Raw genomic sequence first — 25,753 nt, 5'->3', positions numbered from 1 at the left:
AAAATGGTGCTTGCTCCTTTTCCTTACATTCCTTTAACTCCTTCAAAGCATTGCATAGTTGCTGCTGATCCCATTGAAAAGCATTCATCCTCAAGCCAAATGGAATCCACATCACAGAGGTAGACTAAGAGATGTTTTTTTTGTGGGACACTAGAACCTCCCAATGATTTCCTATGGTATCCAGGGAGGAAGGCCAACTTGATGGGTTCTCCAAGGTTGTCTGTTTCCTGCTCAATGAATTTTGTTGTGGAGACTTTGAATTAAAAAAAAAAAAAAAAAAAAAACAAAAAAAAAAACAGAGGTTGGAGTATCATGGAAGCAGAAAAAGGAAGTCTTTTCATAAGAGACTGATTTTAAAGTTTGGTCAGTGGAAAAATCAGTCAAGTACCTTAGTATTGTTCCCTTATCCTGAACCAGCTGTGACCATGGCAGGCTCATACTGTGCACAGACTTACTTTTTCATTTTTGAAAACTCAAACCAAATACTCATTCCTTCCTCCTGCAGGAAGATTAATGTATATGATTTATTATCATTCATATCAAAGAAATCATAGCTTCTGTCCCTGTGCATGTCTTTGCTAGTTCATGTAATTGTAGTGACTTGGCATTCCACTGCTTTAGTTTGGTTCCCTCACAGAGCTGACACAAGTCAGTGATTTCTGTCCCCTTCCCATGTTTCTGGGAGAAATGCCAATAAAGCTATGAGCAAAGAAGGGAGCTATAGAGAAACATGCTGTGGGGCCCTGAACGGAGTGAGAGGTAACCAGGGTTCAGGAGCCAGGTTTCCCCAGAGAGAGACAAAAAGAAAGCAAACAGAAGGAAGAGAGAGATAGGTTCCCCAGACAGGGCCTCTTTGCTATAAGAAGGGAGCCTTAAATTTCACAAAGCTCCAGGAAGAGAAGAAGCCTAGAGTTAAGTAAGCACGGTCTTTGCAATGCTGGTGAAGAATTTTTAACTAAGCATACACAGAGAAAAAGCTGCACATCCGGTGAGCATTTTTTCATTCTTAAAACCTGTTTAGGAACTCCATGAACTAAAATATGTACCCAAACCTGTCTATCCACATAGATATTAATATTCCTCAAACCACAGAGGTACCACAAAGAGCTCAGGAAGAAGCAGAGGGAGGCTCAGTAGTAGGGAATCCCAGAAGCTCAAAATGCCTCTAACATGGGTTGCTTTTTGAAGCATGTGACAGGGAGTTGAGTGACCTAGTTAAACCCATTATCAGAACTCCAGGAGCCATGACTCCAGTTGCTTTATCAGAATGAGAATTTATCTTCTTCTTGAGTTGCACACTTTAAATCAAATCTAAACAAGCTTGGGCTCCAGTAATAGGATGGAAGGTGGTCTCGCCAGCTCCACTCCAATAACAATAAAAAGCTAGATACCTTCTACCCTATTTACAGCTCATACGTTTGACCAGTTCTATCATAGCTTCCATGAAGTTTCTCATATTCCTATCAGGAATATGATCCCACCCTGAAATAAGTATGGGATATTCATAACATACAGAGCAATCCTTGTATCTCAGAAGCTGCTCCCACACACACATACACAGCTCCTGGTCCCACAGGCAGCTGGCCTCACAATGCTGCCCACCTACTCATCAGAGACTCCAGGTCACCTCTCAGGCCGGTGGCAACACTTCTGAGATAAGAAGCTCTGGCAGCTTATCTGAGCAGAGGTGACAGTATTTTTCTACCAGCCCATGACCCCAGAGTGGCCCTGAACTACTAGCCTGGTAGACCTGCTGCCCTACCTTGCCCACCTGCAGCCTAAGCCAGTGTGGCCCTTGGTCCTTAGAAGTAGGAAAAACCAGTTAGGAAGAAGCAAACATGACACAAAACAAACCCAGCCTTAGAACTTTGCCCCAGCTTCCAAACTGGAAGTTCTCAAACATCCCTTGCCCCCCCCACAATGTTTACCCCATGAAAACAAAGAGGGCATGTAAACAAACAGGACAGATGTCAGAGCCAGAAGGCCACCTTAGGGATAATGTAGTCCAGCTTTTGCATCTTCCATATGGGGAGACTGAGGCTCACAGTGGAAATGAGATTTAAACTCTGAAGAACCATGATGACCAGATGAAAGTTTGAACCAAGGGTAAGTGAGGGACAGAAAAAGATAGTGGAAGAAAGAGGAAAAGGAAGAACGGAGGGGGAGAGAAGAACAATATTCAAATCCCAGAAAGGGGAGTTATGAGGAGGAATTCATATTAGAGGACAAATAAATAAATCTATCTGTAAGTCTAACATGTAGATAGAGTTTTCCTGTGTCCACCAGACTCCTTCAGCTGCCCAGAGCCAAGTAAACACACAGAGACTTATATTACTTATAAACTGTATGGCCGTGGCAAGCTTCTTGTTATCTAGTTCTTATATCTTAAATTAACTCATTTTTATAAATCTATACCTTGCCATGTGGCTCATGGCTTACCGGTATCTTTACATCTTACTTCTCATGGCAGTGGCAGCTGGTAGCGTCTCCTGACTCAGCCTTCCACTTCCCAGAATTATCCTTTCTGCTTATCTCGCCTATACTATACTTCCTATCTGGCTACCAGCCAATCAGCATTTTATTTATCAATCAATCAGAGCCACACATTCACAGCATATAGAAAGACATTCCCAGCACTCCCCTCTTATTTGAAAAGGAAGGTTTTTAACTTTAACATAGTAAAATTACATATAACAAAACAATTATCAAGCAAGAATTATAGTTACAATATCTAGTCTATTTATAATATCTAATTTATTTGTATTTAGCAAAATTAAAGATTATCTATCCTATATTTGTGAGTCTAAGGTTTTATATCTAACTTATCTTATATCATAACTAAGGAAATTATAACTATCAAGTCTTCAACTACATCAAAGACCTCAGAAGGATATAATATTACCTGAAAAACTGGAGAAGGATGCAAGCAACTTTTGGGAGTCTTATGAGAGTAGATAGAGACAGCTGGCAGCCTGGAAAGTCATCCAAAGTTCTTCTATAAAGTTGGGGCATCTGTCTTCAGCCCACAGACCTAGAGTCTCTCAGTCACTTTTTTGTGTCCTGTAGAATATCTGGTAGTTATCCTCTTTTTTCAGAGCCCTCTCTGGGCTCAGACTCTACCCACAGATCACCTTAGTTCATTAAAATCTGAAGTATGAAGTCTCTGTAAAGTCCTGATCAGACTTCTTTAAAACACTGAAACTAGAGATGCTTATCAAACATGGAAACTTCATAAGGTAGAGAACTGATACAAACTAATAAAGCTGGGCATACACAAAACTGAGTTCCTGGGAACAGGGCTATGGTATGCTGGAGCAGCCATATCCTGAGAAGCTCCCTTAGTCCAGTAAAAAAGAAGGCCTTTGTCACATAGTGCCAGCTGGGCTTTTTTGGTTCTCCTTACCAAACTTCTAAAATTGGGCTTTTCCAATAAATGGTAATTCTAGAAAACTTCAGTTCTAGTTTGTCTGTGCTAGATCCACTCATCAGAAAATATAGTGAACTATTAACAGAACTGAGGTCTGGCTTTAATGGTACAGATTTTATTGTGGCTTCTTTAACCAAGACACACCCAGATATTTTAAGCTTTGATGCAGATTTTACACATCTAGTATCTGTTCAATCTATAAAGCTCAACTTTGTAGGCATAAAATGTAACAGAAGCTCATATATTCAAATCCCAGCAAGGGGAATTGTGAGCAAGAATTCATATTAGAGGACAAATAAATGAATCTGTAAGTCTAACATGCACTAAATTCTAGTGACCAGATATCATTTCCATTGCCATGGGACTCATAGGTACCTAAAACATGGTAGGGAAATTTGTCATTGTAGGAGTCAAATTGAGTATGGTAGTTAAGAGGACTGACTTTTATTGGAGTCAAGTAAATCAATCTTTTAAGTCCTGCCTCTACTATTTACTAGATGATTCTTATCCAGCAGTATCAACAAGAATACCCCAGGGAACATTTTGCAATGTCTGGAAATATTTCTGGTGGCCACAAGTGAGGAAGCATCTAGTTGGTAGACTACATGGAGGATGCTGAGCCCCTTACAATGAATGCATAGCCCTACAATATAGGACTCTCCAACCCAACCTGTTAGTGGCTCTAAGGTTAAGAAACTCAGAATTAAGCAAATGTCCCAACCATTCAGTTCTTCCATTTATTACCTGGAAATAACAATGCTCCCAAAGGACTGCTTTGATCATTAAATATGCTGACATATATAAAACAAAAAAGTACCCAATTAATTATTATGTAGTTATACCATTAAACACTTTCCACTCCTCCCACGGTTCATCTTTTTACTTTTCTGGTTCCCCCAGACATAGTTCCTTGAAGTGGTTGTTCATAATCAAAATCTCTACTTTTCATATTCTTCCTTGAACCATTCCTAAAAGTCACCAGTGACACAATTGTTAGTTCTGTTTGCATTTTATTTAACCTGCCATTAACATTTAAAAAATGCTTTTTGGACCTAGAGAGGTGGCTCTGCAGTCAACAGTACTTGCTGCTCTTGCAGAGAAACCAGGTTTGGTTCCCAGCACCCACATGGTGACTTCCAACAATCCATAACTCTAGTTCCATGGAAGCAGATGCCCTCTTTTGATCTGATACCCTCTTCTGAGATCCACAGGTACCAGACACATGCATACAGGTAAAACTTTTGCATACATAAAATAAAATAAATAAATCAAAACAAAAAAGAAATGGCATTGTGTGCTCTCTTAGAAAAAAAGGAAACAAACAAAAAACATTTTGGCTTAATTTTCAAGATACCAATTCCTTTTATTCTCCTCCTACTTATATGGACCAAGTTTCCTATCTTGTTTGTTTAAAGAAGAGAAGAACTTGGTCTGATTTATTTGTTGAATGAGTGAATGAATTACTATTTATAATGAGAATTAAATGAGATGATATGTATAAGGTGCTTAGCATACATTAAACATTCAATAGTCATCATCGCTACCATACTACAATCGTTATTTTCAATGTTATTATTATTCTCTAAGTCTTTTGAGTTATGATTAATATGTACTTTGCCCTGAACCTTCTTATGCAGTGCTTTACTCAATAGAAGACATATGTCAGATGGGCAGTGATGATGCACACCTTTTAGGAGACAGAGGCAAGTGGATATCTGAGTTCAAAGCCAGCCTGGTCTACAGAGCGAGTTTCAGGAATGCCAACATTACACAGAGAAGCCTGTCTCAAAATCCTCCCTCAAAATAAGAAGATATGTGTACACACACACACACACACACACACACACACACACACACACACAGCAAATAGTTTGCCATGGACAGGAGTAGCTGATAAGGGCATGACAGAATGAGACTGGAGAAGAGCCTAAGAAAAGAAGCATGAAATGACAAGCTTAACTGCAGTGGAAGTGGATAGAGGCTCATGGAAACAGGGTTCCAGAGGGGAGATACACACTAGCCATTTGAACTCTCCTTTTCATTTAAAAAAAAATGGGACCACAAAATGGAGGGAGTAGCCATTTGTACCCATTGATCATGCCAATACATTCTGCCCTGAGTTTGAAAGAGAAATTCAAAGATAGCCAGATGTTAGCAAGGATGGTGCTTATCTATTGTATCTGACAAAATGTACACCATAAATTCACTTTTCTTGTAGTACTAGATTATATTTTTATTCATCTTGAACTTTGAACAATTTTGTACATTTATCAGTTCCTATGGACATCTGCATAAATTTATAAATGGAATATGACCCCTTAGGTGATAGGAATTAGAAAAAGTAGAGAAGTCAATTTTTATTAGAAAACTTGTGAGTGTTCAAAATATCCACTGGGTGTTGATGACCTAATAACATAATTTGTCAGTATTTTAAGTGAGAATGAGGTAATTACCAAATAGGATCTTTGATCCAAGTTTCTTTTTACCACTGAAAATAGAATATCTAGTTTTTATAATCATTCAAGCCATTAACTTCTGCCAACTATGGCATTACATTATGGCCTCTTCCTTTTCCTCTCACCACTCACACACACAACTTTGACAAGTTTTACTGTGACTTTGAAATGCTATTAAATAAAACCCATGTGTTTCTAGTCCTTGGCCATCTAAACCTTACATCCTTGCTTACTTGTTATACATCTGATCTGCAATAAACAACCTGCTTTACAGATGCCTCAGCCTATCTGAGCATTGCTAGAAGGTTCCTGCCCAAGTGCAGAAAAAAACATCATAATCTGTCTTACAAAATGGAGGAAATGTCCGGGCAATAGTGGTGCACATCTTTAATCCCAGCACTCAGGAGGCAGATCCAGGCGGTTCCCTGTGAGTTTGAGACCAGCCTGGTCTACAGAGCAAAATCCAGGACAGGCACCAAAGCTACACAGAGAAACTCTGTCTCAAAAAAAAAAACAAAACAAAACAAAAATAAAAACAAACAAACAAACAAAACAAAACAAAACAAAACAAAAACAAATGGAGGAAATGAACTCACAAATCCAAACTATTCACTTTGAAAGGAATAATGATTAGACCTCCTGGTGTGACTCAGTGGTAGAATACTTTCTTAGTATGTGGAGAGAAGTTTTGGTAATATTCTTTCAAATTGGCATTTCCCTTCCTTGGAGTTTGAACTTGCTAATCAACTTAATTTCTAGATGTCCTTAACTTTTAAGCACCCTTGTATTTAAGTCTTCCAGAAGGTGATTAATGTGCTAGTGATATAAAGGCCTCCATGATTTTCTAGCTATTGGTAGCTTTTGGGTACATCTACTGTTATTTGTTAAAGATCCTCCAGTGTCTGTCTGGGCTCACAGGAGACCAAGGCTCCCAAAGGAAATGTTGATAGATCCCCAAAGTGAAAGTTGTAATTCTTTCTAGGTCTGTCTTGGTTAGGGTTTCCTATTTCTGTGAAGAGATACCATGACCACCACAACTCTTATAAAGGAAAACATTTAATTGGGGCTGGCTTACAGTTTCAGAGGTTTAGACCATTATCATCATGGCAAGAAGCATGGTGGCATGCAGGCAGACATGGTCTATAGAGGTAGCAGAGAGTTCTCTACATCTTGATCCTCAGGCAGCAGGAAGAGAGAGCAAGCCACTGGTCCTTCCCTGAGCTTCAGAAATCTCAAAGCCCACCCCCAGTGACACTACTTCTTCCAACAAGCTCACACATCCTAATAAGGTCACTCCCTATAAGCCTATTTGGGAGAGGTGTCTTCATTCAATCCACCACAGTAACTCAGCTGCCTGAGACTCCTGAGCCTCCTATAGATGTCAAATGAACTTCTAGCCTAGTGAATCCCATCTGTGATCCAAATGTATTCAGATATCACTTATAGTCTCTTTCTCTTTCTCTCCTCCTGCTTTCCAACTCCCTTATTAGGAATGGGATATAGGGCCTTAGGATATGCTGGGAAAGTGCTCTGCCCAAGACCTTTATGTCTTCCTCTTGATTGAAGAGAGTTCACAGAGACAAAAATTTCCTCTCAGAGCTAAAAGAGATGATCTTTGATATCTATTTCATCAGCACCATTATCATTCAATGATAAATGTAACACATAACATAAACTTAGTAAATTTTGTTACCAGTATAAATAAAGCTTTCACTTTGTTAGATGTTGTACAAGGCCTCTTGTAATTTTTAATGAGATATAAGTGTTGGGCCATAGAATTTACCCTTTTATGGAATTCATTTTAGTGGGGTTTAGTATATTCACAAGATTGTGTACCTGTCATCACCAACTAATTCCAGAATATAATAACATCACCTCATCTCATTTTAATTTTCATTGCAGGCTTTCAGTGCAGTTATTTACTTTAAACTCCATTTTACAGGTGATACAACTACAATTTACAGAGATTAAATAACTTGGCAAAATCCCACAGCATATAAATGATGAAGGTGAACATCAAAGACAGATGTCTCTGGTTCAGAAACTCGTACAACACCTGCCCCCACTTTACTCCCTTTGTCTCTAATTTGTGCCATGGAATAATTCTTGTTAATAATGATACAAAAGGGGACATATGTTGTGCCTTGTGACCACTTCTTGGCCTCTTTTTCTTTGTCCCTGACTGATGGATTGTATCATTGTCATTATTCCTCACAACCACACGTCTGGCCCATATCATATAGCACACAGGTCCCCTGACAAAAATCTCTCTCAGATGGTGATATGGATTTGCATTGAAGGTCTAAAAGGTGTGGTTTTGTAAGTTTGTTTTGGATCTTTAAGACAGTGCCTCAGTATGTGTGTGTGTGTGTGTGTGTGTGTGTGTGTGTATTTTCAGGGATGATCATTTGGTATTGGAAAATCAATAGGTATACTCTTCCCTAAAGAAGACTATTTTTCCCACTCTCAGCATTACTTAGTTGCCTACAGTTCTTTGTGTAGGGTTGAGGTCTCCTGGGCTCCCCCACCCACCCCCAAAAATTATTAGCATGTCTATTGTTGTTGTCCTTGTTCATCTCATATTTATTTAGGCACTCATTTTGGTGAGACTTTTATGTGTAACCTCTGACATTACTAGGAAGCACAATCTCACAACAAATTCCCTGTTCCTCTGGCCCTTACAATCTCTCTGCTCCCTCTTCTGCAACGAGCACTGAGACTTAAGTGCAAGAGTTCCTTTGTAGATCCACTTAGACTGTTCTGCACAACTCTGTTTTGATTGGTTGTGGTTTTCTGTAATAGTCTCCATCTGTAAGAGAAGTTTCCTTGATGTAGGGTGAAGACTACATCTATCTGTGGGTATAAGGACAGCAATGTAATTAGGGATTGTGCTGGTTTAGTAAAGTGGTAATTATAGGTTCTCCTCCAAGGTCCATGGCTTTACTATCTCTGGGTAGTTGGCTAGGTTTCCAATACCAGTCATAATTTCCCTCTCTTTTAGCAGGTCTTAAGTCCAATTAGAGAGCTGTTGGTTACCACCAAGGTATGGGTGCCACTATCGCACTCCTAGGGTTATTGTACCATACTGGTCATTGTGATTCATAAATGTCATAGCTGAGTTTGTCCTTTTGTTGCTTCCCTCCTTTGGAATCTTGTATGGTGCCTTCTGGTACTATAAAAGCTGATCCTCATGAATGAGACATTCAGATCAGGTCCAGCTCATGGATCTTTGGGCCCTGTTTATGAAGTAAATGATATCTTCAGCAATAGGGACTTACCTTCCACTTCTGGGAATGCAGCCAAAGGCAAAGTTTTAGGAGTCTCTTAGAAAACCATGACCAGCAACACAAAATATGATCAGAATTTTGTTAAATGGTCTTTGTCTCTTGGAGGGAGTATTGTCATCCCAGGTGAGAAATTTTCATTTAAATTATATATACCAACTTGTGTGTATTATTATAGTTTTGGCTTTTGTTTGTTTGAGATAGATAGTTTGAGCTTAGATTTTAAGTTCTGGTCTGGTTACCCCATGCTAATTATATAATCTTGGGCATTTAAAAACAATAAGCTTCTGTTTCCTCACCAGAGAAATAATGGCACACACATCACAGTATTGCTATGATGTCTAAATCGAATGTACATGGTAAATGTCCCTCAAACAGCTCAATAGATGGTAGGTAGTAGCATCAGAGAGTGTATCAAAGGGGCATGATAGAGAACCCCTCATATTACATGGCCTGGAATCTCCCTAGGCTGCCTGCCCTGAGGCAAATTTTATGTATTTAAAAAAAAAAAACTATTTGTTAAGCAAGGAAGTACCTGCCATGTACTATACCAATCAAGTTAAATTGTTCTACAAATTCTTGCCAGTTTAATCAACTAAAAGCATAAAGATCATTTTTGGCATTAAATCCTAGATTGCTTTTCTCAAAGCAGTCATGTCATTTTTCCATCTTTAAGAATTACCAGTGATTCCCGGTTGTCATCAAACAGCAAAACTCTATTTGGCCTGGAGTATACATAGTACAAATAGGCACAATGTCAATGTCAGCCAGGGTATGACCTGCCTAACTAGACCAAGTCATCCTGCAAGAGAAATGTGGTTGAGCAGAAGCAAAGGCCCAAATTTAGCTGAGATGATAACCCATCCACTACTGAGATTCAAGAGATTGGGGATAAGATCTCAAGTAGGGCATAGGTTATCAGTTAAAAATTTACATGGGCATGGTAAGCAGTGAGCATAGGTCCAAATAGGAGCTGTTGCTACACAGTCTAAAAGTAAGGAACCCCAAATTTGACTAGCAGTAAAAGTTGTCCCTAGGTACTTAAAATTAGTGAGACACATTACTAAGGACTTGACTATTAATTGCTTCATCTAGTCAGTAGTTTGCTCATTTAGTTAGTACTGTTATCATTTCCATTAAAAAAAAAACAAGGGAAACAGGATTTAAGCTGGAACATTGTAAAGCTAGGGTATAATCCCAGATCTGTCTAGTTCAAACATACATACATGCCTTCAACCATCATAATGCCTCCCCAAACACAATGCTACCAGTGACTAAAGAGCACACACTTGGCCACTTGGAAAATTGTCTCAGCAATAAAACTGACATGTCACTTAACTAGATAGCTGTTGAAGTGAATGTCTTCCTTGTTGACTACTGTGTGGTACTGGCAAGATACCAATTGTATATTAAGACTCTCAAGAAAAGGCTAAGAAATTCTCTGAGCTTCTTTGAAATAGATTGCTGTAGTGATTTGCTTCAGGATTTGATTATTTTGCTGCTGTTAACAGTTTACTTTGGTCTATATGTGAATCTTGAAATTTTTGTCTTAATTACTTCCCATAATCTAAATTTTCTAAACTAAACAACGTAATGGTTTCTATCACTATACCTTTAAATTCCTTACCTTTACTTCATCTATGAAAGATGGTACAACAAACTGGAGGAGGTGGCTCTTTCTTCCACTGAGAACACGTGTTTAAAAAGTGACAATTTCTGTAAGAGATGATGTCTCACTTTGCAAAGATGGTGTTTGCTTTCTACAGAAATCGGACTCAAAGGAAATAGGTAAATGAGGAAGACAGTATTAAGTGGCAGCCTCTGTTGGAAACTATCTGGGTCCCTTTGGAGGACAGAGAAAGCTGAGCTACCTCAGAATGTAGTGGGAAGAGGAAATAATGGTGGTGTAAACTATGCCCACTTTTATAGTAAATACAATACTGAATAAACATCCAAAGAAGATGGCTTCCTTGAGAAGTAAGCTATAATAGTAACTGTGTTTCTGACTAGAGATACTGTAGTGAACAAATTATAAATAAAGCCAATAATGTATCATGTTAGCAAAGGTACAACAATTACAATGAAACTATGATAATTATGAACAATCTATTCATGTGCTTCTGCTGTATTGCCTTTACAATATGTATCTAAGATGCTCCCCAAAATGAACAAGTTAATTCACAGAGAGTAGACATTTCATTTACTTGTTTGCCTTCTTAGATATTAACTTTAAAGTACCTTCAAAAGTAATCTAAGTGTTCTCCACATAGCTTTTAAAATACAAAATTCAGGGCTGTATTTCAAGAGTGCTTGTTGCTCCTACAGAGGACTAAATTGGTTCTAAGCACTTACACTGGGCTCCTCACCACTACTTCTTACCCCAGTTCCATGGAATCTGATACTTTACTCCAACTGCTGCAGGTACCTGCACACATGGACACACTTTTGTGCATGCACCACACACATACACACACACACACACACACACACACACACACACACACACACACACACACACACACACACACACACACACACACACGGAGGGGAGTGAGATAAAGAGAAGCAATTATTTCCTAAAAAAGAATTCCAATAGTAAGAGAAGTAATCTCAAGAACTGACAGGATTGCATGGATTTAAGACACTTGTATACAGCAAAGGAAACAATGACTAAAGTGAAGAGAAAACCTATAAAATTGGAAAACATTCTTTGACAATTATATATTGGACTGGGGATTAGTATCCAGTATATGTAAAGAACTGCAAAAATTAAACATACAATGAAACAATCCATTCAACAAAAGAACAAAATAGACATTTTTCAAAAGAATTACAAATAAATGGCATCCTTAGTCATTGGGAAAATGCAATTTAAACTTCTTTAAGGATCTATTTCACACCACAGTAACTTCCACCAAGAAAACAAATCATAACAAATACTGATGTTGAATTCTTATTCATTGCTTGTGTGTATGTAAATTTGTATAGTCACTATAGAAATAAGTATGGAGATTACTTTAAAAAACTGAAAACACAGTCGGGCGGTGGTGGCGCATGCCTTTAATCCCAGCACTCGGGAGGCAGAGCCAGGCGGATCTCTGTGAGTTTGAGGCCAGCCTGGGCTACCAAGTGAGTTCCAGGAAAAAGGCGCAAAGCTACACAGAGAAACCATTTCAAAAAACAAAAACCAAAAACCAAAAATAACAACAACAACAAAAAACCTGAAAACACAACTGGCATATTAAACAGCTATATCACTCATGCCTTTAAGTCCACATACCACATGCATATCCCTATTTATTGCTACACTATTCACAATAATCAGGAAATGGAACTATCCTTGATACACATTAATATGAATGGATTAAAAAATGTGATACATATACATGATAAAATTTTATACAACCATAAAGAAAAATGAAATTATGACATGTTCAGGAAAATGGATGCAGCTAGAAAACATTTCATTAAGTGAAATGTAGTTAGAGTTTTCCTGCCTGGCCCAGAGTCAGGACAAATCTCTCTCACCCGCCAGGCCCATAGACGCTCAGAAACAACCAAGTAAACACACAGAAACTTACATTGTTTACAAACTGTATGGCCATGGCAGGCTTCTTGTTATCTACTTCTTCTATCTTAAATTAACCCATTTCTGTTAGTCTATACTTTGCCACATGGCTTGTGGCTTACCAGTGGGTGTCTTTACATGTTGCTAATCATGGCGGCGGCTGGCAGTGTCTCTCCCCCAGCCTCCCACTTCCCAGAATTCTCTTCTCTCTTGTCCCGCCTATACTTCCTGCCTGGCCACTGGCCAAACAGCATTTTATTTATACAGATCGTTATCCACAGCAGTGAAATATGCCACTTAGAAAGGAATGACTTTGTATCTCCCCTCATGTGTACAAAACATGTATGTGAATATGTGTGTGTGTATGTATATATGTGTGTACTATATTTACATGTGTCTGTAAGTCACAAAACTAGAAAGAGGATCATTACAAGAGGAAGAGATCTTAAGGGAGGTAGACAATGAGAGAGAATAGTGGAATCCATGTAATAAGAAAAGTGAAGTAGGGACTAACTGGGGCAGGGAACAGCTGGAGGGAGGCACAGAGGTAGGCAGTAGGGCTAGGGATCCAAGTGTAATGACACATATCTATTAAGATAATAATGGTGGCACACATTATTTTGTATGCCAACATAAAATTAATTTAAAATATAAAGTGTTTTTTTGTTTGAAGATGTTTAGTGACTTAGAAAAATGTATATTATAGAATATTAATTGAGAATTAAGAAAAACAAGTGTTTGTACAACTGTCTTAGTTAAGGTTTCTTTTACTGTGATAAAATACCATGGCCAAAAGCAACTTGGGGAGAAAAGCATTTATTTAATCTTGAAACTTTTAGATCACACTCTATAACTGACATAAATCAGGACAGGAACCCAAGGCAGGAACCTGGATGCAGGAACTGAAGCAGAGGTCATGGAGGAATGCTGCTTACTGGGTTGTTCCTCATGGCTTGTTCAGCCTGCTTTCTTATACCTTCCAGGACTTCCAGCTCAGGGGTGGCCCCACCCACAGTGACTGGGCCCATCCATATCAATCATTAATCAAGAAAATGCACTACGTATTTGAGTGTCTTCCTAAATGATTCTAGCTTGTGTCAAGTTAACATGAAACTAACCAACACAACATTATTTTATAATAATAATTGTGGTATATAAGTAATACTTATTTTAAAATCAGGACATACATCCCAAAGTTACCAGTGGCTTTCATCAGAAGATAGGATTATGTAAAATATCACTACATCCCACCCCAGCATGGATGACAGCTCACAAAATCTGGGAACCTAGATAGAGCACAGTGCATAGTCTACAGGTTGGAGAGGATATCAATTATTTTGAATCTCTTCCAGGCTGATTGATTGATTGACTGATTGACTGATGTATTCCATGCAACTAGTTTGGTCTCAGAATCTTCTTTGACTCTTAGCTTGTGTGAGAGTGGCTCTCAACAGTCTTTATTGTTCACTCCTGGGAAGGAGAGGACTAATGAATCTGGTCAGTTTCAAGGACTTCCTGAAGCTTATTTTCCATTGTTTGCCTTCTGTCTTAAAGTGCTTCCCTGCAGAATGGAATGTTTCAATCTCAGAGAAAACTGTTACACCATAGAACTAAAGTGTGGACATCAGGCACAGAGCTTATTTTTAATATCAGGCATAAAAGTGGGAAAAGTAAGTATAGGGTAGTGAGTTGGGATATCTCAGAATGTGGAAAGAGTTAAGAGAAAGCCCAGAAGAATGAAGGAGCTAAGCCTCCAACACTGATACTTAGAGTAATTGCAGTGATCCATAGTCTCTCCCTCCCTCCACCTCATACACACACACATACACACACACACACACACACACACACACACACACACACACACACACACACGTTATAATTGCCATACCCAGGAAATACAACATTTACACAATACATAGGTAGAAAATCCACATTCCAATTTCAATTTCACTCATACTTCCCAATGATATTCTATTAGCTGTGTTTTGTATTCGTTTTAAGACTGAATCCAATAAAATACTGGGCATTGCATTCAGTTTGTCAGTTTCCTTGATTTCCATTAATCTCGAACAGCAGTTCTCAACCTATGGGTCACAGACCCAATGTGGGGGGTGTCGCACTACCTTTTTTACAGGGTCATCTAAGACCACTGGGAAACACAGATATTTATATTATGATTCATAACATTAGAAAAATTACAGTTATGAAGTAGCAACAAAAATAATTTTATGGTTGGGGGTCACTGCTACATGAGTAACTATGATGAAGGGTCAAAACATTAGGAAAGCTGGGAAATACTGCTCTAGAAGTTTCTCAGATTCTACTTTTTTTTATTTATTTTGATGATATTGAGTTTTTTTAACAGTCCAGGCCAATATTTTACAGATGTATCTCAAGCGGATTTGTATGACTTTTTTCTCATGAATATATTATGATTAAACATTTTTTCACCACAATGTTATGCTCTCATTGGGAGAAATAGAATGTCACTTTTTTCCCACTAGCGGTGATATTAATCATTCATTAGGATTGTGTCCAACATATTTCTCTAATGCAATGATATCAGTAAAGCTTTGAATTTGTATGAATATATCCTGTTCAGGAGCAGCCTCTTTAGGCTGAAAGTATAAATTACTTGGTTCACTGCAGAGCCCTGAGTTGAAAAGGCATTATCCCTAATTAAAAGAAAAAAATAGAAGAGATTCATTTTAATAAAACAAGCTGGCACTAAGCTTCTTAGCCAAATTCATGAGCTATTCACATGACAAGGGACCTTATCTATATAAGAGGTCCCTTATCCAAATTGTGAACTGCTCATGGCTGAATATGTTTCAGTCCTTTTGGACAGTTCTTGCCTTGGTCTAAGTTAGTTCTCTTACACATAAGGTTGATCAGTATGTATGCCTATATTATTAGAACTGAGCCTACCGTCTACTCTATAGTAGAAGCTCAAAGTCTTGTGCAGTACATTTTTACCCAATTACAATTACCATCGTCACGAATGAGAATCTAATCACACTAAGTGGGAAATGTTCTTGACTTTGTCAGCTGGCACCAGCAGGAATTAATTTGGCCACTTGTGCATCTTCCTTCTCATGGGAAAATGACAGAGCTTTCGGTTTTCTTCCAGATCTTTGACCTTCTTCTTCAGGCGTTAGTTAGGGTTGTTCTGAAAAGGATGGCTTCTTTATGTTGAGATCAGAAGATTTCCTAAGTAAACCAAGGATCAGCCCTGTGCTTGTTAGGATTCAGTTTGGCTGCAAATGACAGAAAACCCCAAATAATAGTGGGTTAAATAATAGAGCTGTTTATTCCTCTCTGATGTACAATTCCTCACTTCTGGCCAAGATAGCATAACAAGAACCAGATTTACTCTCCTGCTGGAAACCAGGGCAAAACCAGACCAAATGAAAACAATAGCTTTCAGACATTGGAAATGAAGCAACAACAACAACAAAAAAAACCAAAACACTCACCCCTGCAAGACAGGAAACAACGAAGGCGAGCCCCAAAGCCCTGTAAGTTTCTTCAGCTTAGTCCATTCCAGGCAAAGCTGAGTTTCACAGGTGAGGAGATTATCCTTGCTCAAAGTCCAGGGCTACCACAGCAGCTAGAATTTGCATAGCAAAGTCCTGAAGAAGAGAGGGCTATGTGAAAGAACTTGAGATCTATGGGAAGTCTCCCCCTAATGTTTGGCTGGGTAAGTACTGATCAACATGTGTGTGAGAGAGGAATTTAACCTAAACCAAGGAAAAAAACATCCAAAAGGAAGAATAATAACAATCGCAATCCTCAGACATATTAGTGCTTCAATGCTCAACCAAAGCGGAAAGGCTCCTTTTTGACAGAGCGAGTACTCAAAAGTTCTTGCTTCTGGAATGGTGTCAAAATAGCCTTAGATTCAAGGATGTTCTAGACCTGGCTAATAAAACAGGCCTGGAGAGACTCTTTTTCCAAGTAATTTAACTGTTTCCCAGAAAAAAGTCCAAGTATATTTATATAAATACAAACAGTCCAGCAACAATCAAGATAAAATTCACATCTGGCATCCAATAGAAAGCCATCAGACATTCAGATAAGCTGAAAATACTGACCACTAATGAGAAAAGTCAGTCATTCAAAAACTGTCCTATAAGTAAAAGATGATAGAATCAGTAAACAGGTAATTAAAATAGTTAATATAACTGTTTTTGCACATATTCAAGCTCCTAAAAGGAAGACTGAACAGGTCAAGACTTTAGAAAGACCTAAATAGAACTTGGAAAGATGGAGAATGCAATGTTGAGATGCTGTTCAAGTCTACCTAGGCAGTTAAGTATCTGAATGACGCAGCTCCATAGGCTCTTTCCATCTTGTTACCTCTCCATTTATGATTTTCAAATTGAATCCAAAGTTGTTACTCAAACTTAAATCAACAGATCTTCATTGAAACAGAGCAAGAGACTAGGAAAAATAAGAATACCCTTCCATTTAAAAACACATACATTTCATGGTTTATAAGTTTATTTTCTATTACTGTGATAAAACACTGACCAAAAACCTGCTTGGGGGGGAAAAGGTTTCATTATACAATTCTTGGGTTACACTCTATCAAGAAGGAAATTAAGGTCAAGAACTCATGGCTGGAAATGAACTGGAAGCCATGTCAAAAGGTTGATTACTGACTTCTTCCCCATGGCTTGATCAGCCTGCTTTCATAAATCATCCAGGACCATGGGTCAAAAGGTAGAACCACACACAAATGGGCTGGACCCTCCCATATCAATCATCAATAAAAAAAATACCCCATAGATTTGTCTTCAGGCTGATCTTATGGAAGCATTTTCTTAATTGGTGTTCCTTCTTCCCAGATAACTCTACCTCGTGTCAAGTTGACAAAAAACTAATACATATGGCATCACTTTTTTGAGCGCATTTACATAAGCCAAAACTTTAGTACACATTCATCTGAAAGTGAAGTCGAAAATTATAGTCTTGCTTTGCTCGTACTTCAAAAACAAAGTCCATTCCTAGCAACAAGACTGTTTACACTCCAGAAAATGTCAGCATCACTCAAAAGCAATACACAGTTATCACTAAGGGCCCCAGAAGAACTCTCTGGAGGGACTGCAGTCATATAAATGTAGAACTTGGTATCCTTAGAAGGAAAAAGAAGAGACTATAAGTTGACAAATAGTAGGGAAATAGAAAGGGGCTGGCTTCTGTCCATACTATCTGTAGTTATGTACAGCATATGGTCAGGGATGTTACAGTGAGATTCTGTTACAAGATGAAAAGTTTTTACACTCAATTCCCCATCAATACCATTTTTTTTCCAACAGAATGGATCTTTTGTTGAAATCCAAAATTTCTTGGGTGAAAAGTATATCCTCAGGGTTCTGATGAATATAGATGCCACTTGTTTAGGATCTCAAGTCCAGGAAGATGAGTTAATTCGTGAAGGAAGTAATATTGAACTTGTTTCTAATTTAGCTGCTTGCTTTGGTGCAGCAAACCACAAGAGTTAAGAACAAGGCTATCAGAACATTTTGGGATAGTATCTATGTTTCTGAAAAGGAAACAGTGCAGCTGGGCAATAAATAAGATCTAAGTTCCCAGCTAGATAAACAAGACACTGGATTATTAGGCAAATCTAGGACATTTGAATGATGCAATAAAAGACTTCTATTGCTTTGAGTGCATTCTTAATCTCTGTGAACTAATTGACAAATAAAGTAGACGAACTGAAGAAAAAACATAAGGGGGGAGGCATTAAGACAATTTATGAGGTAAAGTTGTTAATCCCTTGGACCCACATGGTAGAAGGAGGAACCTGACTCCCAAAAATTGTAATCTAACCTCTGTATACTCACCATGATGGGTGTGCACTGCCCTTAAGTAAATAAATACATAAATAAGTGTAAATTTTTAAAGAACTGGTCTTTATTCTGGGTGGCTACTATTCCTAGCTAAAATATCGGAGTTAATCAGTTAGCAAAAAAGATGGGAGGGTAAGAATATGTCCAGTTCAGATCCTTGTCACAGTTCTGAAGAGGTTCTTATCCATGTTTGAATAACATTATGATTCTTTGCTTTTAAATAACCTTAATAAAACTCACCCTATGTATTTTTTGATACCCAGAAATTTAAAATTTATGTAATTTGGTTTAAAGTTGTTATTTTTTAATCCCAGCCCCCACATCTCTGTATACTTTGGGATTTCTATCAAACTGCCAGAGTTATTCCATTTTCCAGGTCAGTGGCACCAAGCTAGAAGTGGAATTTACACTTTGTTTAACTTTTAACTACATTTATCATGTCTCAGACACCAAGGCCATTCAACGTGTTTATATCTTAGTCCTGAAATGGCTTGCTCTCTTTCTTTCCTAATAAAGTCACCACCATCTACATCTGAAACCAACTTTTACAAGGCCCTTCGTGATGCATGCTGTTGAACTTCCTTGTCTTCTTCCTGGATGAAGCAGTTGCCCCCCAATAGGTGCAAGCTTTTCTCCCAGTTGTATAACACCTACACAGACTTTCTTCCAGTTGTCTATATAACTGTTCTGAAGGTCTGAATCACTTGGTTGCTACAACTCAATGACTATTTGAACAGCTTTTCACTATTTACAGGGCCATTATTGCTCTTATCATGTCAAACTGGGCTCCATTCTCTTCAGGGAATGGTAAGTGGCCACGTTGTCGGTCAATGTTCTTCCTCAAGCAAGAAAGTATTACTGAAAAAAATGGTAGTTGTTTCAAGATGCTGCACAAATCACATGTCATAGCTGGCTCACTAAATGTTCCTGCAGAGCATTTTACACTAGCTCTGTGTGCTATCTTGAGAACACAGACCAAAAACTCTGCAGGAAGTCAGGCCTGGGTGCTTTCCAGTTGCTAATGGCTTTGATTGCTTTAACAACCTTCCCTTCAGACACTGCAGTGTGACATTTTCACTTTCCCCTGTAAAAGCTCTCTCCTCCTGTAATCATATTGCTTCTGTGTGATTAGCATCACAACCGTCATTATTCTTTACACCGAGTCATAGTGAAGCGGCAACTTATCATGCATAAGGGTTTGGAATAGAAAACTAACATCTTAAAGAAGTGCTTTGGTGGAAGAAGTTAGGATGGAACTTTCAGTGCTGATTTGGATTCCAGATTATAAACCCTGCTGGTTATTCTACTCTACATCCTGAGGGCTAGCCTACTGTGGACCTGTCCACAGAGTTCATAATGAATATGTCTAGTAGTTACCCTTTCTGCCTTGCTCTGTCTCAGGTGGTTTCCTATTGAGTCCCCAGAACGAACAGTCCTGGGCCACTTTGGAAAGTAAGGATTTTTGACTTGACAAGGCACTATGTCTGGTACCATTTTCTTTTTGGTAAGACCTAGATATTGCGGAAGAATTGTTCTCACTGCCACTCAGCTGTGCCAATAAAGCCACCTTGAATCAAGGATGGAGTCAGTGATTGGCTGACTGGGATCAGCCATAGAGATGTTTGAGGACTGAGGAAGTCAGATAGAGAGGGACAGGAAGAGAGAAGGAGGGGCTGAGGGAGGTTTCCGGGGCTTTGGGACCTGGAAAATATGGAACGTAGCATCAGCAGATCATCCCTCCACTATTCCTTGGATTTATCAGGTTTTAATCTCAATTTCTAACTCCCAAATTTTTATTCATACTAGAATAATTTAGATAAACAATATATCTTGCCATTGTGTAAAAGAAAGGATGGGGGTAGAGAGGTAATGTGAAGCAAAAACAACTTACGAGAGTATAGAGATATTTTCAGAATGAGGAAATGGAGATTAGGATATTAAGCTGCTTTCCAGGTAAAGTGGAAAGAAATCTCTTTTCAACATGGAGTTTTGAAACTTGATGCTGTATGATCACAAAAACTAGAACTTGGTTCCATTTATTTGAAGTATTATCTCTTTGACCATGACTATCAAAGTTAGGATGGCAGCTTGAACTGTCCAATACTATTAATACTATAAACTGAAAACACTTGTTATAGCTAAGTACCTCTCTTTCTACTTTCTTTTTATTGATTTGTAAAATGTATCATTCTTTGAGCTGGATTGTGTTAAATCTGTGAAGTGTCTAAATCTGAACAGTGATTCTTCCCAGGGAAGGCAAATCAAGGAGGGTTTTGTGGTCTTTCAGGGAAAAAGAAAAAAAGAAAACAACAACAACAAAAAAAAAACACCTTGTTGAGAGTTTCATCTAATGACATATAAAAGACCAATTCAGCTGTAAGTTTCTGTGCCTTTCTTTTCAGTGGATTACGCCCAAAGCCCAAGGGCTGTCAGTCCTTCACCAGTCAGCCAGGGCAATGGAGTTGGATTAGCAAATCAATAAATATAACATTAAACTTATTTTTTCTGCCTCTATATTTTGGGCTTCTTTGTCTTGCCCACATTTCTTTCTTTCTTACTTCCTTTCTATCTTTTTTCCTATTTTTGAGACAGGGTCTCACTATGTAGTCCTGACTATCCTGGAAGTTGCTATTCAGAGCAGCTTGCCTCTGTCTCCTAAGTGCTGGGAATAAAGACAGGCCCTACCATACCTGGCATTTGCTCACATTTTTAATGTGTGACCCTTCTTGAGATCTATCAGCAAAACATCTTTAAAAAAAAAAAACTAATAAGTCTCCAACAATTTTTCTCCCACCCCCACTCCCATATTCCACTGTCTTCATCCCACCTCTTTCCTTTTGGAAATCAGTGACCATTCTGGTCACCCTGTGTGTCATCATTCAAACCCTTAGCTTCACCACAGGCTGTCCATCTTCCCTTTCTGCCTCTGCTCTTTCAGCCACTGGCACTGCACTGAGCTTTTCTAGCTTCCAAATTTTTCCAAGCCACTAATCTAGTCAGACTCTTGCAAGATACAGATAAGGAAGCAACCCCAGAAAAAGAAGTAAGTTTGGGAGGAAATTGTGTAACAATTAGAATATGGAAGCACCCCATTTTTCGGCTTCTAGTAATCTCTTCTCCATTCCCTCTATCAAGTAGACAGAAAACACTCCAGAATTTCAGAGTGGGTTGCTGCATTAGAAATAATCACTTGTCTGACAAGCAGAAAAAAGTTGCTTTGGGCCATTCTCCTCTAAGAAGTCAAATAAAGGGTGAGGTGGTGGTGCACACCTTTAACCCCAGCACTGGGGAGGCAGAGGCAGGTGGATCTCTGAGATTGAGGCCAGCCTGGTCTACAGAGTGAGCTCCAGGACAGCCAGGGCTACACTGAGAAAGCCTGTCTCATGCCAACACGCCACCAACCCCGACCCCTGACACCAGAAAAAGTCAAAGAAAAGATGAGTGATACTGTTCAGTTTCCACATCTATTTCACTGCCCTCAAACGCCATCTTTCATTGTTAGGTGATAAAAACTAAGATCATACGTGCAAAGTAGCTGTCACATAGTATGTGTAAATGAACAGCAGAACGTAATAGTATAGTTATTTCTCTGTAACTTAGCATGTTCTCTTTCAGTGCTATGGTTTCTGATTAGTCTATAAACAAAGAAAATTGAGATTTATGGCTCTAAATACCAGCTCAAGGTGAGGTCACCTGGTTTGCCACCATAGTGTCATTTTTGTATGTTAATTGATAGCTATTTGGCTGTCCTTTTGTGCCCCTCTTGAAAAAACAGAGTGAGAAACAGAGGATGGAGTATAAGGTTTATTTTAAGCTCAAGTCTGGAAAATAACTATTCTTAGCTTTGACATTCATAATCCAACTGGCATAAATGAAAGAGAAAATTTGTCATAAGGCATGATTATTTTTCTTGGATAAGTTCACTTCTTGAGAATTCACAAACAAATTTTCCCTTATTGTAATTAACATGGTAGATTTCTACAAAGAGATCTCAGCAGAAGGAAATATCTGTTTTGAAAAAAATAGTCAGAGGCATCACTAATGGCATTGCCTGGTTTCATGATGCATTTACTTCCTATTTATTTTCTATAACTTTTTCCAGGGTATTCTCCAAGGCAAAGCTTATGTTTGGAGCTTGAACGTCAAAGCTAGTTCATTTACATCTAGCAAAAGTTTGATTTCCCAAATCTCAATTCCAAACAATTATTTCTTCTTGAAGGCATACACAGCTTCTCCTGGGTTTTTGTCTTGGGTATTTTAATATACTTCCTCTTCCAGTGTTCCTTGGATTTTGAATTTTACCCCCTCTTCTCTCCAAGTCTCCCTTGTGTCCTTTCAGCATCAGTTCTGGCTTATTAAAGGTTAAATAATTAACCATAGAGTACCCAGGTAAAATTTTCCAAGATCCAAGAGTATAAATGTAGGCACAATGACCCTAGAGTTTGAGGGTTTGAGTTGTCTGCTCTATTATCCAGAAATTTCTAAGGTAAGCAGAAACTTCCTGGTTGATGAAAGAATGACTTCATAGGGGAGACTGCAGTGAACTTTGAGTGACGGACAGGATTTGGGCAGAAGTCAAGCAGTATAATATGAGTGTTCCATATAGGTAGAAAAGCACGGGGTAAATGTGGGCCAAGGTACTTAGTTTGCTTTGAGTATGAGATTGTCTTAAGGAGGTATTATTGGAGGATAACTATCCGAACATAGTTGGAATTACGCTCAAGATAACCTATTTGACAAGATGGACTTGTGTTTTCATTTAGTAATTAAATGAAGGGTTCTTCATTCCATTTTTGTTTACTCCCTTCCACTTTACTTCCTTTTGAATAGTGCATGTATTTCATGAAATAAAAATTAATATCATCTAAAAATAATGACATTCAAACTCCCCTAAACAGAACTGATTAATATTCACACACACACATACACTCCCAGACTTTCTCCCTTGAAAACATAGTCATTTAATATGGAGAAAAGCAGAATTCTAAAATTTATACCACTGCTTATATGATGTGTACAATCCCTTTTTTTCAATATTTTATCTACACATTTGGCAGGGTCTTTATCCTTGATAAACTTATATTACCTGGTAAAGGCATTGCAATAGTCACTTTCATGATTGTGTAATTTTTTTCTTTTTTCTTTTTTGAAATTTGATTTAATTTTACATATCAACCACGGATTCTCCTGTCCTCCCTCCTCCAGCCCCCCATCCCCCTAATCTACCCCCCATTCCCATCCCCTCCAGGGCAAGGACTCTCCTGGGGATTCAGCTCAACCTGGTAGATTCAGTCTAGGAAGGTCCAGTCCCCTCCTCCCAGGCTGAGCAAAGTATCCCTGCACAAGCCCCAGGTTCCAAACAGCCAGCTCATGCACTAAGGACAGACAGGTCCCAGTCCCACTGCCTGGGTGCCTCCCAAACAGTTCAAGCTATTCAATTGTCTCACTTATCCAGAGGGCCTGATCCAGTTGGGGGCTCCACAGCTTTTGGTTTGTAGTTCATGTGTTTCTACTAGTTTGGCTATTTGTCCCTGTGCTTTTCCAATCATGGTCTCAATATCTCTCGCTCATACAATCCCTCCTCTTTCTCACTGTTTGGACTCCTGGAGCTCCACCTGGGGCCTGGCCGTGGATCTTTGCATCTGCTTCCATCAGTCATTCATTGGATGAGAGTTCTATCACAACAGTTAGGGTGTTTGGCCGTCCAATCACCAGACTAGGTCAGTTCGGGCTTTCTCTTAACCATTGATTTTTCTCTCCTCTATTGATTATGTTATATTATGTAAAAAAATTTATCTGATTTTGAAGAAAAATCTTCAAGTTTTGAGAGACCCATGTGACTAATGCCAGCAGGAAACCAGCAAGAAAACAGAATCTTAGCCCTAAAGCCACAAAGAACTTAATCTTGCCAGTGGCAAATGATCTTAAATTACGCTCTAGTTAGTTCTGTGACTTCAGCCAGGTGAGTACATTAGTGCTGTTTTCTTATATTCTACATTTTTTTCATTCTTTGGCAAGTGGACTACCCCTGATGGAGGAGCAACTTCCCAGGCCAAGACAAATCTTAGGGATAACAAGTAGCATACCCCAGACCATACTGTACCTGTGAAAACTGGGTAATCCAGGATCCATACTCTAAACCACCCCTTCTTCCTGTCTTTTACTATTCCTCTGCATTGGTCGTCTTAGGTCCAGGTAACAGAAAAGTAGAAATAACCTCATATCCCAGTACCCAGTGAATTGTTCAAACTAGCCAATCCAAAACCTGTTACCCTGCCTTCCATTTCTTCATAGAAACCATAGAAAGTGTCCTGCTCATGATGCTCCTACCTCTCATCTCCTCACAGTCCTTGGTAGAGCAAACTACTTCCTCTTGGGAACTATAAGAAACTAAGTTTTAAATAGTACTCACCTCTTAATCTGGAGGGCTCAAAAAAACCCCTAATTTAATAATTTAAAAACCCTAGATTCTAAAACAGTGAGAGTCACTGAGAAGAGGCCCAACTAAATTGTACTGATGAAAACTGTGATTTCATAGTTTTCATTGTTTTAAGCCCCAAGGTTAATCTTCTAACTGCGTAGAGATTTGTTTGCAGTGACAGAAAACCCTGGTTAATATAGGATATATATCACTGTGGCATTGAACGATTTTGAGTACATAAATGAAATACTTGGAGATGAACATGAAACAGCAGTAAAAGTAGGACAGATGAGAAGTAAAAATGGGAGAAAACATGGCAGGAAGGCTTGGTGATAATGAGGATCAGTGGTTCTTAACTTGGAAATTACCTGGAGTAGATTTTGGGACACAGATATCCAGGGCTCACCACCTCTAGAGGTTTTCCTTAACCCATCATGAATAGAATGGATAATCAGTATTCTGTCTCCCTGAGTAACTCCATTGCACACCAAAGGTTGAGAACCACTGGCAAATAGTGGTAGTGAATGAATGCATTCACTGCTGAGAGGGAAAAGAAAGGAGATTAGCTTTAAAAAAATAAAAGCCATTGCTAAAGAAAGCACCAATGACCCAACAGTAAGAAGACTGGGAATACTCTGGATTCTACTTTTTCCCTTGACTTGTTTGTTTTTAACTAGGTTCCTATCCATGTAGTGGGTATTTTTTAGGAAATTTTTCTTGGAGAGATAGAAACTTT

General features: G+C 38.7%; 1 protein-coding gene and 1 pseudogene across 1 annotated transcript in view; both read left to right on the top strand.

The window, feature by feature from the left end:
• Col4a6 (collagen type IV alpha 6 chain) overlaps positions 1-25,753 on the top strand; it is a 302,609-nt gene that overhangs the window by 156,945 nt on the left and 119,911 nt on the right. The window lies entirely within an intron of this gene.
• Positions 14,304-18,321, top strand: LOC118573934 (annotated as a pseudogene).

Source organism: Onychomys torridus, chromosome X (assembly GCF_903995425.1).
Source record: "Onychomys torridus chromosome X, mOncTor1.1, whole genome shotgun sequence".
NCBI lineage: Eukaryota > Metazoa > Chordata > Mammalia > Rodentia > Cricetidae > Onychomys > Onychomys torridus.
The sequence above is the reverse complement of the archived record's forward strand: the minus strand, read 5'-3'. Positions and strand labels throughout refer to the sequence as shown.